The sequence below is a fragment of the Belonocnema kinseyi genome, chromosome 4 (assembly GCF_010883055.1).
Source record: "Belonocnema kinseyi isolate 2016_QV_RU_SX_M_011 chromosome 4, B_treatae_v1, whole genome shotgun sequence".
Lineage (NCBI taxonomy): Eukaryota > Metazoa > Arthropoda > Insecta > Hymenoptera > Cynipidae > Belonocnema > Belonocnema kinseyi.
This window is the reverse complement of record NC_046660.1, coordinates 43,946,895-43,960,768: the sequence shown is the minus strand read 5'-3', so window position 1 is coordinate 43,960,768 and position 13,874 is coordinate 43,946,895. Positions and strand designations below refer to the sequence as shown.

The following is a 13,874-nucleotide window of genomic DNA, read 5'->3' as shown; positions in this document are numbered from 1 at the left end:
TAAAAAAAAGTTACCTACCAAATAGATACATTTTCAACAAAAAAGATTAAATTTTTATAAAAAAAAGGATACATTTTTGACAAAAAGTAGAATAGTTAGATTTGTATTTAAAAAAAAATAATTTTCAATTAAATAAGCAAACTAATTTCCAACAAAGAAACAAATTTTCAAGCAAAAAGATAAATTTTAAGCCAGCCAGATTATTTTTGAACCATCATGATTAATTTTCTACCAAAAAAAGATTAATTTCTAAAAAATATATATAATGTTTAACCAAATGCTTAATATTTGAAAGGAATTTTAAACCTAATGCTTAACAAAAGAAAATAATTTTTAGACAAAAAATTAAAACGATTATTCACACTTTAAAGGAAAAAAAATAAGATGAATTTTAAACCAAAAAAGACTTTTTAGTCGCTATTCGAGATAATCGAAAATTAAATTGACTAGAAAATGTATAGGATGATTCAAGCAAGAATTGATTTAAATACCCTTTAAGCCATATTATAGAATAAATATAAAAGAGAATTAAATTTTCTTAATATAAATAGCAAAAATTAACCGTTTTTACTCAATTTCATCATGAACATAAATGTTATATTTTCCTTACTCTTAAAAACTAAAAATAAAAATTTTGATATAAAAACCAAATAATTTAATAAATTTATGTGACAAATCATCCAGAAATCAGGGTAAATGGTCCTTCAAGAAAATTCAATTCAAATGCAAATAGTGAAATTTATTTCTACCTTGATGAATAGTTCATCCGGAAATAATTTTAAGGTGTATTTTTTAATTTTTTTCAAATTTAAAAAAAATATTTCCGAGTTTTTTTTTTAATTACAAGGACAGTATTCTAGTTATTCTGAATAAAGAGCCGTTTAAAAGGGTGCACAGAAAGCAAGTCGTAAATTAAAATTGATGGGAACCGATACCAATATTCAGAAAAGTACAATAGCTTCTCGTGGAAGGGCATACAACAAACGATTCAGGGTCCTGGAAGCCAGCTTCATATAAAAGCATGAGCAGCGTCCATGAGAAGAGACACTCTCTCGCGCCAGCCAGGCCAATAATCATCCAACAAAAGAGACTCCACTCCCACCAAAATTCTCGACGTTTCAATAAAAATCTCCACCAAGATCAAACCTAATCTGATCTAAAGAATGTGATTATGTTTCATCATCGTGAAGAAAAAAGTGATTCGACAATTAATCAATTAATTAGTGATTGCAATTAAGGATTGTTGCCTACAATCCATTCAGGAATTTAGTGCAAATTCCGAAGTTATAACAGGTTACTCAAGTGAAAAAAGTGAAATGATCATTGATCAAAATTGATCATTGAGTGAAATTTGTTTTCTCTTTTTTTTTCATTGTGCTAACTATTGTGTGTTCAACAGTTTCAGTGAACTCATAGTGAATACGAAATCAGTCAAATGTGAGTAAACTGCATAAACTTTTGATAAAAAAAATGCATCATGCAAATGAGAGAAATTAAATACAAACAGGAAATTATTATCATAGCAATGTCCCTTATCTAGGAAAAGTTTGCTCTAGATCCGAAACATAGTAGAATGTCGACTTTACGAAAGTGAGAAATATTTTTCAAAGAATTTTTGCTGAGATAATTTTTACGCATGATTAGCGAACATTATTGATGGAAAAAATTATCTGGTCCAGATGAAGTAATATTCCTTCAACCGGAACGATTTTCAAAACGCAGAAACTTTCACGGTACGCACACTCGCTTGATGAAGCCGACATATTAGGCCCCCTTCTCTGCCTTTTCCTGGCATTAATTCCTGCTTCTATCAAACTCTCGCTCTCTCTCTCCTCATAAACTATTACACATATTATGTTCTCTGATTTCTTAAGATAGCATTAGTACGCGAAGCGAAATCATACGGTAGTTGCAAATCTCTGCTGTAATCGTTTGTTTCACAAACTACCGTTACTGTAACATTTCATTAACTTTAAAAACAAGCGTTACATGTCATTACAACTAAACAAAGTGTGGTATAACAAAACTCAACATAACACGATAAAAGAAAGGTAAATCAATATAATATGTTTCGAGAGCAGGGCAGTTCAAAAATGCATTGAAGAATTTATTTTTCGAATTTTCATGCATTCAAATACACACAAAAAATGTGTTTTGTAGAAAAAAATATATTTAGATGTTCCTCAGGTCCCATAAAGTTAACAGTTTTTGTATATTTTATTCAGAATCGTTTGTCTTACGTGAATCGAGATGAAATTCAGTATTTTTCTTCACAACCAGTAATAAAATATTAAACAAAAATTAATTTTTGAATAGAACCTCCATAAATCTATTTTACAGGATCACGAAAAACTCCATAAGGGGCCGTACTTAAGTTACGTAACAAATTATAGGCTTTCTCAAAGACCCTGCCCCCACGCTCCTATAAAAAACGTAAAAAACTACCCCCCCCCCCCTCTTACTGTACATAATTTTTATTTTCCAGAAATTTTTTGCCAGGTATTGCTACATAGCAGAATTAAGCAGGGTTTCCGAGAACTTTATTTTCAAAACTCCCTTGTTTTTTCTGGACTAATTTTTCATTTTCCTTGATCATTATTATTCGAATACGAGCATTTTGTTCTTGTTATATTTTTAACGTGGAATCTTTTACAAACGGAATAAAACAGTATTTCAGATACAGATTCAAAATGTTTATATTTGTGAATTTATTTTTAACCAAAAAATGTATTTTCTACAATAAAAGATTACATTTTAACAAAATACTTGAATTTTTATAAAAAAAATCAAACTTTAGACATCAAAGTTGAATTTTTGACTTAAAAAGATAAATTCCCAACAAAAAAGAGTCATAGTTTATATTTTAATACAAAAAGATGAAATTTATACCAAAAAAATTTTTAAACCAAAAAGACAAATTTTCAATAAATAAAAATATTTAACTCAAGAAAGAAATTAAAGTTTATCTAAATTGTTTAACCTTCAAACCAAAAGACGAATTTTCTGTACAACAATTTAATTTTTAAACCAAAATATGACTTTAGAAATAATTATTTTTCCACGAAACTGATGCATTTTTACCCAAAAAACAGGAAATTTCAAACCAAGAAAATGATTTTTTTTACTAAAAAAGAAGAATTTTGAACTAAAAAAGATCAATCATTCAAAAATGAAAAAGTTACATTTTTCAGTTAAAAAATTAATTTTAAACCAAAAAATACTTTTCGACTAAACAGTTAAATTTTCGACTTTCAATCAAAAAAATAAATTCTTAACAATGTAATATATCCTTTGCCCAAGTAGGGAAATTATCCGTTAAATATGATAATTTTGAACAAGATAGTTAAAATTTAAACCGAAGACATGAAATTTCAACCAAAAATATAAATCTTCCAGAAGAAAATGATTTCTTAAAAAAGTGATGAAAACAAGTCTTTTGAACAGAATAGTTCAATACTGAAGCAAAGAAGAAAAGTGTTTAACCAGAAAGTTGCATTTTCATTAAATAAACTCCAAAATTTAAATTTTAAATTAGAAACATAAATTTTCAATAAAGACTTGTATTTTCGGTTTAAAAACAGTTGAGTAAACTTTTCACGATCAAAACATAAATTTTTTAACAAGGAATAAGTGTCTACAGTAAAAATTCAATTTTCAATCCAAAAAATCGAATTTTTAATAAAAAAAAAAAAGACTTTTTATTAAAACTATGAATTCTCTAACAAATAGTTACAGTTTTATCATTAAAGATGAAATTTCTGTTTGACAAGATGAATTTCAATCTTTTTAAATGTTTAAATAGGTCAATTTCCACCCAAAACAGATTTATTTTTGACTTTTTGAAATCAAAATAGAAATTTTACAACAAAAAATAAGTTTCTGCGAAAAAAATGAATTTACATGCAAAAAAAATATTTTTTTTAACCAAAAAGTATGATTTTTTCACAAAATAGTTGAACTCTCTGCCAAATAGTTGCATTTTTATACAAGAAAGATGAAATTGATACTGAAACAGATGAATTTTGAATTAAAAGAGACCATTTTTTTTAAGTTTAACTTTCACCCAAAGAAAAATGAAAAATGAAAATTATACTAAAACAGGTTAATTTTTTAAATAAAAAGACACATTTTCAAAAAAGTTTAATTTTTATTCAAAAAGATTTCAAATTACTTTTTAATACAATACTGAAAAAGCTAAAAAAGCTGAACTCTTAAAGAAAAAAGACAAATTTTCGGAAAAAATATTTTTCTTTTAAAAGACGAATTAAAACAAAACTGTCAAATTTGCAAGCAAGAAGGATGTCTTTTTGAAAAAAATTATTCAATTTTACACCAAATAATAAGATTTATAACTAAAAAGTTAATCTTCAGATGAAAGTGTTTGCAAATTCAAAAAAATGGTTTACATGAGTGAAGGACCCTCTTTCTCCTACCGTAAAAAATCATAACAAATTGTCTGGAATCCCCCCCCCCCCTAACTGTTACCTGATAAAAGTACGGTTACCTTTTACAAGTTAGCCTACCTGTTACCTAATAAAATGGATATTTAAATAAATTGTTTAAGCATTTGGACATTGTTTATCGCGTTTTTATCTTAGAATTATGTTAGAAAGTCTTGGGTTAATCTGAAATTTCCTACATATTTTTTAATTTTTAGTGAAATAGAGACAATAATCTATCAAATTTAACAAAAATAATTGTTTAAACAATTTATATTATTATTTTTAACAATATTCTTTTTAAGGAATGTTAGAAGGTTTCTAGTTTTTTTTTCAAAAATTTTCAACTTTTTGTCAAATTTTTACTTAGAGTATGAGAATAGTTGATGAAATGTAATAAATATAATTTTCTAAACAATTTATTATTGTTTATAAGTATATTTTTCTATAGCAATGATAAATAGTTGCAGCTTTTTTTTAAATTTCCACTTTTCGTCAACCTTTTATTTAGAGCGAGGTAATTATGAATACCATATAACAGACATACTTGTTTAAACAAATTAATATTATTTAAAGCCAATATATCTTAAGCTAATACTAAAAATCTTAAAATTTTTCTACCAATTTTTAGGTTTTCTTTATCGTTTTAGTTAGAAACAAATATTATTCAAATATTAATTCAAATAAAAAGGCTTTTAGTAAATACATTTAAAATTATCCGTATAGAATTTTCCAAAATGTTTGTGTCATTTCAAAAGAATATATAATTAAAGAAGAAAGAGATTTTCCATAATCTGATTTTCTATTGTTAATTTCCTATTAGTTTATAACTGAGAAGCCAAAACAATGAAAAAAATTCCCAAAAAAGTACAACTTTCCAAATAGATAGATTTTCAATAAAAAAAAATTAATTTGCTACCAAAAAGGACGGACTTTTAACAAAATGCAAGAATTTTTAACTGAATAGTTGAATTTTCCATTAAAAAGTATCATTTTTCAATCAAAAATAAAATAGATAAATCTTCAGTTAAAAAAGTAATTTTTAACCAAACAAAGAAACCGAATTTTCATCAAAATAGTTCATTTTTAAAAAAATAAATGATTTTTTAACAAAGTAGTTCAATTTTCAAATAAATTATTGAATTTTCTACTCAATTATAAATTTTTCTACCCAAAATTACGAATTTTCTACATAATAGTTGCATTTTGAACCTGAAAATGTGATTTTTCTATAAAACAATATTTTTTTAAATAAAACAGAAATAATTTTATACAAGCAGTTGTATTTTTGACAAAAAAGATGAAATTTCTATCATAGAGATACACTTTCAAACTACATCGCCGAATGTTCAATAAAATAACATTTTGTAGTCAAGAAAGAAAAAAAATTTTAGGCAAAGTGCTCAATTTTGAACAAAAAAGTTTTTTTTTTACCGAAACAGATATCAATTTAACCAAGCAGTTCGCAATAAACTTTTTGAATTTCTATCAAAAAAATTCATTTTAAAAGTAGTAAGCCTCATTAAGTAAAAAGTTGACATGAAATAAAAAATTTCAGAAAACAGCCGCGAGTATTGAGCATTACTATAGAATAAGATTGTTGTAAAAAATTATAATTTTTCTAAGCAGTTAAGTTTGTTGAATTGCATTCATTTTTACCTCGCTCTAAGTGAAAAGTGGACAAAAAGCTGAATATTTCAGAAAAACGGGCAATTTCCTATAATTATTTACAGATAGAATGTTAAAAAATTGTTTAAATATTTCTTTTTCATTATTTAAATGAGTTATTACTTCACCATACATACATGGAAAGTGGACAAAAAGTGTTTTTTTTTTTAATTGCAACTTTCTATCATACTTCTTATTAATATTATTATGTAACTCATAACGATTATTTAAACATCTAATTCTCAATAGAATGTAGCATTTAATGTATTAGAAACAATTTTTATTTAAAAACCGAAAAAGATCTTAATTGATAGCAAAAACTCGCAAAATCTAATTTTTCTATTATGAAGCCGTGATTTTTTCTGAATTTTTAATTGGTTTTTAATTTTTAAGTTACAGCGAGACAATAATAAATTAAACTTGACACAAATAATTGTTCAAAACATTTTATATTATTTATAGCTATATTGTCTCCTAATAATGCTAAAAAGTAGCTGTTTTTTCTAAAATTGTCTACTTTTGGTGCACTTTTCAATTAGAGTGATCTAATAATCATTTCAAGTTACAAAAATAATTTTTGCAACAATTTATACTTCTTGTACACCGTTCACTTAGAGTCAGGTAATAAGTAATGAAATTTAATAAAAATATAACATAATTAATACCTCAACTTCCTAGCATTATTCTGAGCGAATATTATTATTAGTAATAATAAAATGTTAAAAAAATTATTTGTGTTAACGTCCATTAATTAATTAATTAATTATTAATTCGCTCTGTATTAGAAGTAGACTCAAGTAAAAATTGTAGGAAAACCCGATAATTTCCAGCATTATTCAAAGAGCATATCATTAAGAATTATAATGAATTGTTCAAGCAATCATTTTTCGTAATTTTAATTAATTATCACGTCACACTACTTAAAAGTAGCGAAAAGTGTAAAATTTTATAAAAACTCACAATTTTCTAGAATTATTGAAAGAGAATATTATTTGAAATAGATTGTTTAAACAAGTATTTTTTTATTAGAATTAATGATTACCTCACTTTAATTAAAAAGAAGACATTTAATGGAAAATTCTAAAAAAATTGCAACTTTCTAGCATTATTCAAAGAGAAGATTATTACGAATTATATTAAATTGTTTACATTATTTTTGTTAAATTAAATTATTACCTTGCTCTAATTAAATGTAGACCAAAAGTGGAAAATTTTAGAAAAACTTGAAGTTTCTGGCATTATTTGAAGAGTACATTATTAAAAATTATAATAATTGCTAACACAATTGTTTTGGTTATTACAAAATAATTATTACCTCACGCTGATTGAATGTTAGACAAAAAGTGAAGAATTGAAAAAAAAACTCAAACTTTGTAGCATTATTCTGAGCGAATATTGTTATAAATAATAAAAAATCGTTTAAGCAATTATTTTTTTAAAACTTAATTTATTATTGTCTTGCTCTGAGCGAAAAGTTAAAAACAAATTGAAAAATTCAGAAAAAACCGCGATTTTCGAACTTTATTCTAAAATAAAATTGCTATAAACAATAATTAATTGTTTCAACTATTTATTTCAACATCTACTTATTAATATAAAGTATTAATTTTAATACTCAATTCTTCACTTATGAGGTTTTATGGGACCCTATAAACAAGACTTATTGGGTTGATATTTAAAAAGCAGTTATTGATTCGTATTCTATAGCTAATTTTAAAGAGATACTTATGCCGAGTTTCAACTTGACAAATAAAATGCACGAAAGCGTATTTTTTTCTAATGGGAAATACGTGTAAAAGCTCACGGGGCTTGCGGAACCTCTGAATATAATTTTTTTGACGCCTTTATTTTTTTACCAAAAAAAATAAAAAGTTCAACAATTTGGTACAAAATTAAACTATTTGGTCAAAAATTCAATTTTTTTTTTGAAAATTCAACTTTTTCGTAGAAAATTTAACCATTTGATAGAAAATTCATCTATTTTTATAGAAGATTCACTTTTAGAAATTGAAAATATATGTTTTTCAATGAAAATTTAACTTGAAAATTAACTTGGAAAATTCTTGAAAATTCCTTTTTTTTCATTTACATTCAATTGTTAAAAAAAAAATTAAAATTTTTTTGTTGAAGTATTAAATATTCTATTTTTCACTAAAAATTCAACTCCTTGTCTAAGGGCTTCATTGTTTTGTCGTAACCTCCCTTTTTTGGTTAAAACTGAATTTTTACAACTCTTTTGTTGAAATCTCATTTTCTCCTGTTGAAAATTCATTCGTTTTGTATTATTAGAGATTGACATACATACATACACACAACACACACGCGCATGTGTGTGTGTGTTGTATTATTATATTATTTGTTGGAGAAATTTTGTATTTTTTATTAAAAAAGATCAATTTTCAACCAAAAATAAAATGTTTTACATTTTAAACAAAGAGATAAATTTTTCAAAAAAGACGAATATTGAACCAAATAGTTAAAACCTAAATCACAAGAGATTATTAATTTTCAACCAAATTGTTCTATTTTTATCTAAAAAAAATGAAATGTTGACAAAAGAGATGAGTTCTGAATAAAATAGATAAATTGTTAACCAAAAACGTTAATTTGCAGCCAAGAATATAATTTTTCAATCAAACAAGACGAATATTTAATAATGATAAATGATAGCGTCATAAATAATAATAATAATAATAATAATAACATTATTATTATTAATAATAATAATTAATAATTATGACTTTACAGTTACATTTTTAAACACAAAAGAATTAATTTTTACCAGCAAGGAGATGAGTATTTAACAAAAATGTTAATTTTCTACCAAGAAAGATTAATTTTCAGCTAGAGTTTAATTTAATCCAATATTTTTAAAAGCCTTTAGCTTTCAATCCTGCAAAGATGAATTTTCAACAAAAAAAGGCCATTTGAAATTAGTACTGCTGAATTTTCAACCAAATAGTAGTTGCATGTTCAACTAAAATATTTTATATTTCTTTTTAAAGTTGAGCTTTCAAGCTAAAACCTAAAAGGTTTTAAAAAAATTTGACTTTTAATCCCGAAATAATTAATTTATAACAAAAAGTTTATTTTCAGCCAAGAAAGAGTTTAGCCAAAAACAGGTGCATTTTCAACCAAACAGGTGAATTTTCAAGCCCAAAATGCGAATCTTCAACAAAATAGTATAATTTTGGGCCTAAAAGATATGAATTTTCCAGAAAAAAGTTTTTCAATTGTTTAAAAATAAAATTTTAAATAAGTTGGATTAAAGTGACTAAACTGACCTTTGCATACAAAAAGTGACTATAGTAAATTTGTATCTGAAAAAAGTGTTGAAAACGTAATTGGCTTTTCATTACTTGAAGTGAATTTATAATTAAATTTGTAAAATACTTTTGCACAGCTAAATTCGAGGCTAAGGTCATTCATCAACAATAAGGAAATTTTTTCGGTTCCATTAATACTTTTTATTGGAAATGAATCTTTTTAAATTAAAATCATTAGATTTCAATTAGATTCTTTTTTTTTTATCATTTAAAAATAATTGATTAAAATAATGTTTTAAATCATTAGATTAGTTTTTCGGTTTAATTAGCACTTCTTGCTGAAAATGAACATTTTTAAATCAAAATCATTAGATTTTGATTAGCTTAATTTTTTTTAATCATTTTGAAATAATGTATTAAAATACTTTTTTAAAGCATTAGATTAGTTTTTTTGAGTTTCATTAGCATTTTTTAATGATCAATAAAATTGGAAATATTTTAAATCTTTTAAAATTTTTAAATTATTTTGGTGTTTTTCATTAAAAAATCGTTTTTTGAATTTTACAAAACTGCTGTATTAAATAAAGTTCAAAACTTAGCATTTTACACCAAAAACGAAATTTGTTGTAAAAAAATCATTATATTAGAAAAAAAGTTAACAACAGTTTTAGGTTATATTCACGTATTTCACATAAAATTAATTATTTTTGATCAAAATAATCAGATTTCGCAAAAGATTTAAAATTCTAGACAATTTCATATTATATTGAGTTAGTGTTTTTCGTTGGAAATGATTCGTATTTTTGATACAAAATTTTTAGGATTTAAAGAATATTTACAATTTTTAACAACTTGAGGTTATGTTGGTGTTTTCACCTGAAACTATGAATTTTCAAAGAAAATAATTATATTTAAATCCAATGATTTTTGTTTAAAGGAATAGAATTTAAAAGCTTGAAAAATTTCGTATTCTGTTCCTATTTGTTGTCTTTTTAAACAAAAACAAAAATTGGAAAGCCAATTTCGGCCGGTTTATATCGAAAATTGGTATTTCTAAACAAAAAGCTTTACAATTTAAACCAGATATGAAATTGATATTCTTAATTTACAAAAAATTATATTTGAAAGAAGATTTACAATTTTCTTTTAATTTAGGCTATGTCGGCGTTTTACACGAGAAGTAGGTATTTTTACTCAGAAATAGGTATTTTTAGTAAAAAATATTTATATTTTAAAACAAGAAAAAATTTTTTATACAATGTAAGTCATGCTAACAGTTTTGCAAATAGATTTAAAAGAGGATTGACTGTTTAGGAACAATTAAAGTTATATTAACGTTTTTTGCATCAAAATTATTCAGAAAAATTCATATCCAAAACAAGATTTATAATTTGTAAAAATTTGTTCTTATTTTATGGTAGTATTTTTCATCGGTATTTATTGGTACCTAAAAAGAACAGATTTCCATGAATATTTACCACTTTTTAACAACTTTAGGCTATTTTGCTGTTTTCAGCTTGAAATGGATATTTAAAAAAAATCATTACAATTGAATCCAATGATTTTTGTTTCGAATAATAAAGTTTACAAGCTTAAAGAATTTCAGATTACGTTTATGTTCTTCGTTAGACACTGATATTTTTATCAAAAATTCTATAAATTTTTAATCAGATTCATAATTTTATAGCAGTTAAAAATTTGACTGTTGAAAAATGAAGAATATTGAGGACTAAAGAAAATTAAAAACTGAATTTTCAACACTTAAAAATATAGAAAAAAAATATAAGTTGTAGTTTTTTCTGTTGTTAATTCAATAATTATGAAAATTTAAAATTCCATTTTAAATTGTTAAGAAGTCAAGAAAAAATCTAAATTTGTATTTTTTTATATGTGTAAAAAATGTAATATTCACATGAATTTATATGGGTTTTTGATAATTAAACATTTCAATTCCTAAAAAAAACTTGGAAAAAGTATATTTTCCCGAAAATAGTATAATAATAATAAAAAAATTTTTTGTAATGTGGATATTTTAACCGGAAATTGGTTATATAAAGGAAAAGTGATTTGATTTTGATTTTAAAAATTAAAGTTACAATTATGAACAGCTTTATGTTATAATAAATTTTTCCCTAATGATTATGTAGTTTTAAGCAAAAATGCATCGTTCTAACTGTCTATTTATTACACAAATATATTACATGTTAATTCTGACGCAAAAACATAAATTTATGTCAATTATCAACAATATCGTCCTTGCTTTTCTTTTTAATTATTTTAAATAACAGATGCTATGAAATAAAACAATTTTCTAGTATAATTATTTTACATTAATCTTTTGAATTTGCATCAGTGACTTGCAAAAAAGTGACTAAAAGTGACTTGAGACAAGGGACAAGGCCTGTAGACAAGGAAAAAAATGAAGTATAAATAATCAAGTGTTCGTGAATGTTTAACTAATTATGGTTAATTAAAGACATGCCTTTTCTATTATGCAAATCTGCATGCGCATTCATAGTAAGGTTATCGTTGATCGTGAAAAGACTCAGCACAAAACAAAGCATTTGATATAGTAGTATCCGGCGTAAAATGTGCATAAAATACGTTCAGAATGTGTACAAACTAATGTTGCATAGAAGAAAGGTTGAAAGGTTTACCGTGTGATACTGGAAGTACTAATATCATACTATTATCAGTGATAACATAAATTACTATGAAGCGTTGCAACCCAACATTTTTCATACCACACGACTTATTCTAGTCTAACAACGTTCATTTTATAAAACTTTGATTAATCGTTCCCATGCAATATTCGCACAATCATTTTTCCTATGTTGCGAATAGCAAATGTGTCATAACACACCTATAGCTTTATATAGCTTTTAGCATTTTCAATATGATGAAAACATTTGGTGTATCGTTATGGATTTCGAACCGCTGAATTCAACAATGAAGTCAGATCAGCGAAATTACTAAAAAGTTCGTAACATAAGCTCGAACAAAATTGAGCAACACTTTTCAGGATTGAATTAAATTATAATGTATTCCGAAGCATTGAATCTGATTCGTAAGTAAAATTAGCGTTAGTCTTTTACGGTTGCATGCAAGGACAGCTATTTTTTTTATTTTAACGCACTCTTTTGCATTCAAAAGACCTTCGTGGCATTTTCCTTTTCATATATTTTTTTTAGATGCATCTCTTTTCAAGATCCAGCAGTATTCAATCATATTTTTATTCCATCTTTCTTGATGGCATTGGATCATTACTTTTATATCTTCATGGAACCTTTCACTTTTTCAATTCATTAAATGTGAAACTTTAAATTTCTTAAAACATTCAATTTCTTGAAACAATTAACAATTTTTGAAACCTCCTTTTTCAGATTTGTTCTTTTAGCGTTCCCTAGGAATATTTCTTCTTTCAATCTAGCATCGAACAATTCAGTTAACTTTTACGAATTGTTTCACCAGACCCAAATTTATAATGTGAGGTGGAAGGACTTTCAATGGCTCCTGTTAATAGGTCATTGATGATATTTTCAGATCCCCGTTCTAGAAACATGCTTTTTGGGCAAATTTTTTTCTTATAATGACTACCACGATCTCGACTGTCCCATAGACAGAAGCAGCAAGGATGCTTCGTATTTCCTGACTGCTGTACCAAAATCATTGAAAGAACTTTAAAATCTCCACAAATTCGACATTCATGTTGTTCTTGTTTAATTTTGTCCAATATGATTTTCATAGTTATTGCTGTAATCTTCTTTAAGTTTTGTTAAATGAGCTTTTGGGATCGATGCATATGCTTTTGTGTTGTGCAATAGCACGGTTTTCAGACTTCATTTAGTCCAAAAACATCTGTGCAATAAACTGAAGACAGTTCTTCATGTTCTATAAATTTTTTACTGCTTTATTGACAAATGTCGGATTTCATTCACCTAATTATTTAAATTGCTGTGAAGAATATTTATATTGGAATTAGGGTCTTAAGATAAAATTATTTCTGAAAACACTGCCCTCTGTTCCTATAGACACTTGACTTTATTCCTTCTTCTCCTTTCTTTCCAACGTTGAAGCAAGATTATTCAATTCTTATTTTTCGTTATTATGCTGATCTAAATTAAAAACTGAGTTCGACGCCATCAAGATTCACGAAATTACTATGCTCGCCTACAATTATTTGCTTAAAAAATCTTATTGTGAGGTTATGTTACGAACTTTTTAGTAATCTAACTGATCTGACTTCATTGTTGAATTCAGTAGCTTGAAATATACAATGAAAGCAAGTGTTTCCATCATATATTCGAAAAAAAACGTTTTTTCTAAAGGTGTAGGACTAATCGGATAAGGTGCTAATTTGACGTCAAATTCGGATGCAGTACCTCAAATTCTGGTTCATCATCTCAAAATAAATAGGTATATTATGTTTTAGAAAAAATTCATTAAATTATTGTTGCAAATGAATATTCACTTCATTCAGTGAAGTATTAACTAAGCAAAG

The 13,874-nt window shown here is 25.3% G+C and overlaps 1 protein-coding gene across 1 annotated transcript in view; it reads left to right on the top strand.

The window, feature by feature from the left end:
• The first annotated feature begins 1,066 nt into the window (after positions 1-1,066).
• LOC117170871 (surfactin synthase subunit 2) overlaps positions 1,067-13,874 on the top strand; it is a 74,569-nt gene continuing 61,761 nt past the window's right edge. The window contains exon 1 of the mRNA XM_033357915.1: positions 1,067-1,437. The gene's annotated coding sequence lies outside the window, so the exon portion shown is untranslated. The remainder of the gene's footprint in view (positions 1,438-13,874) is intronic.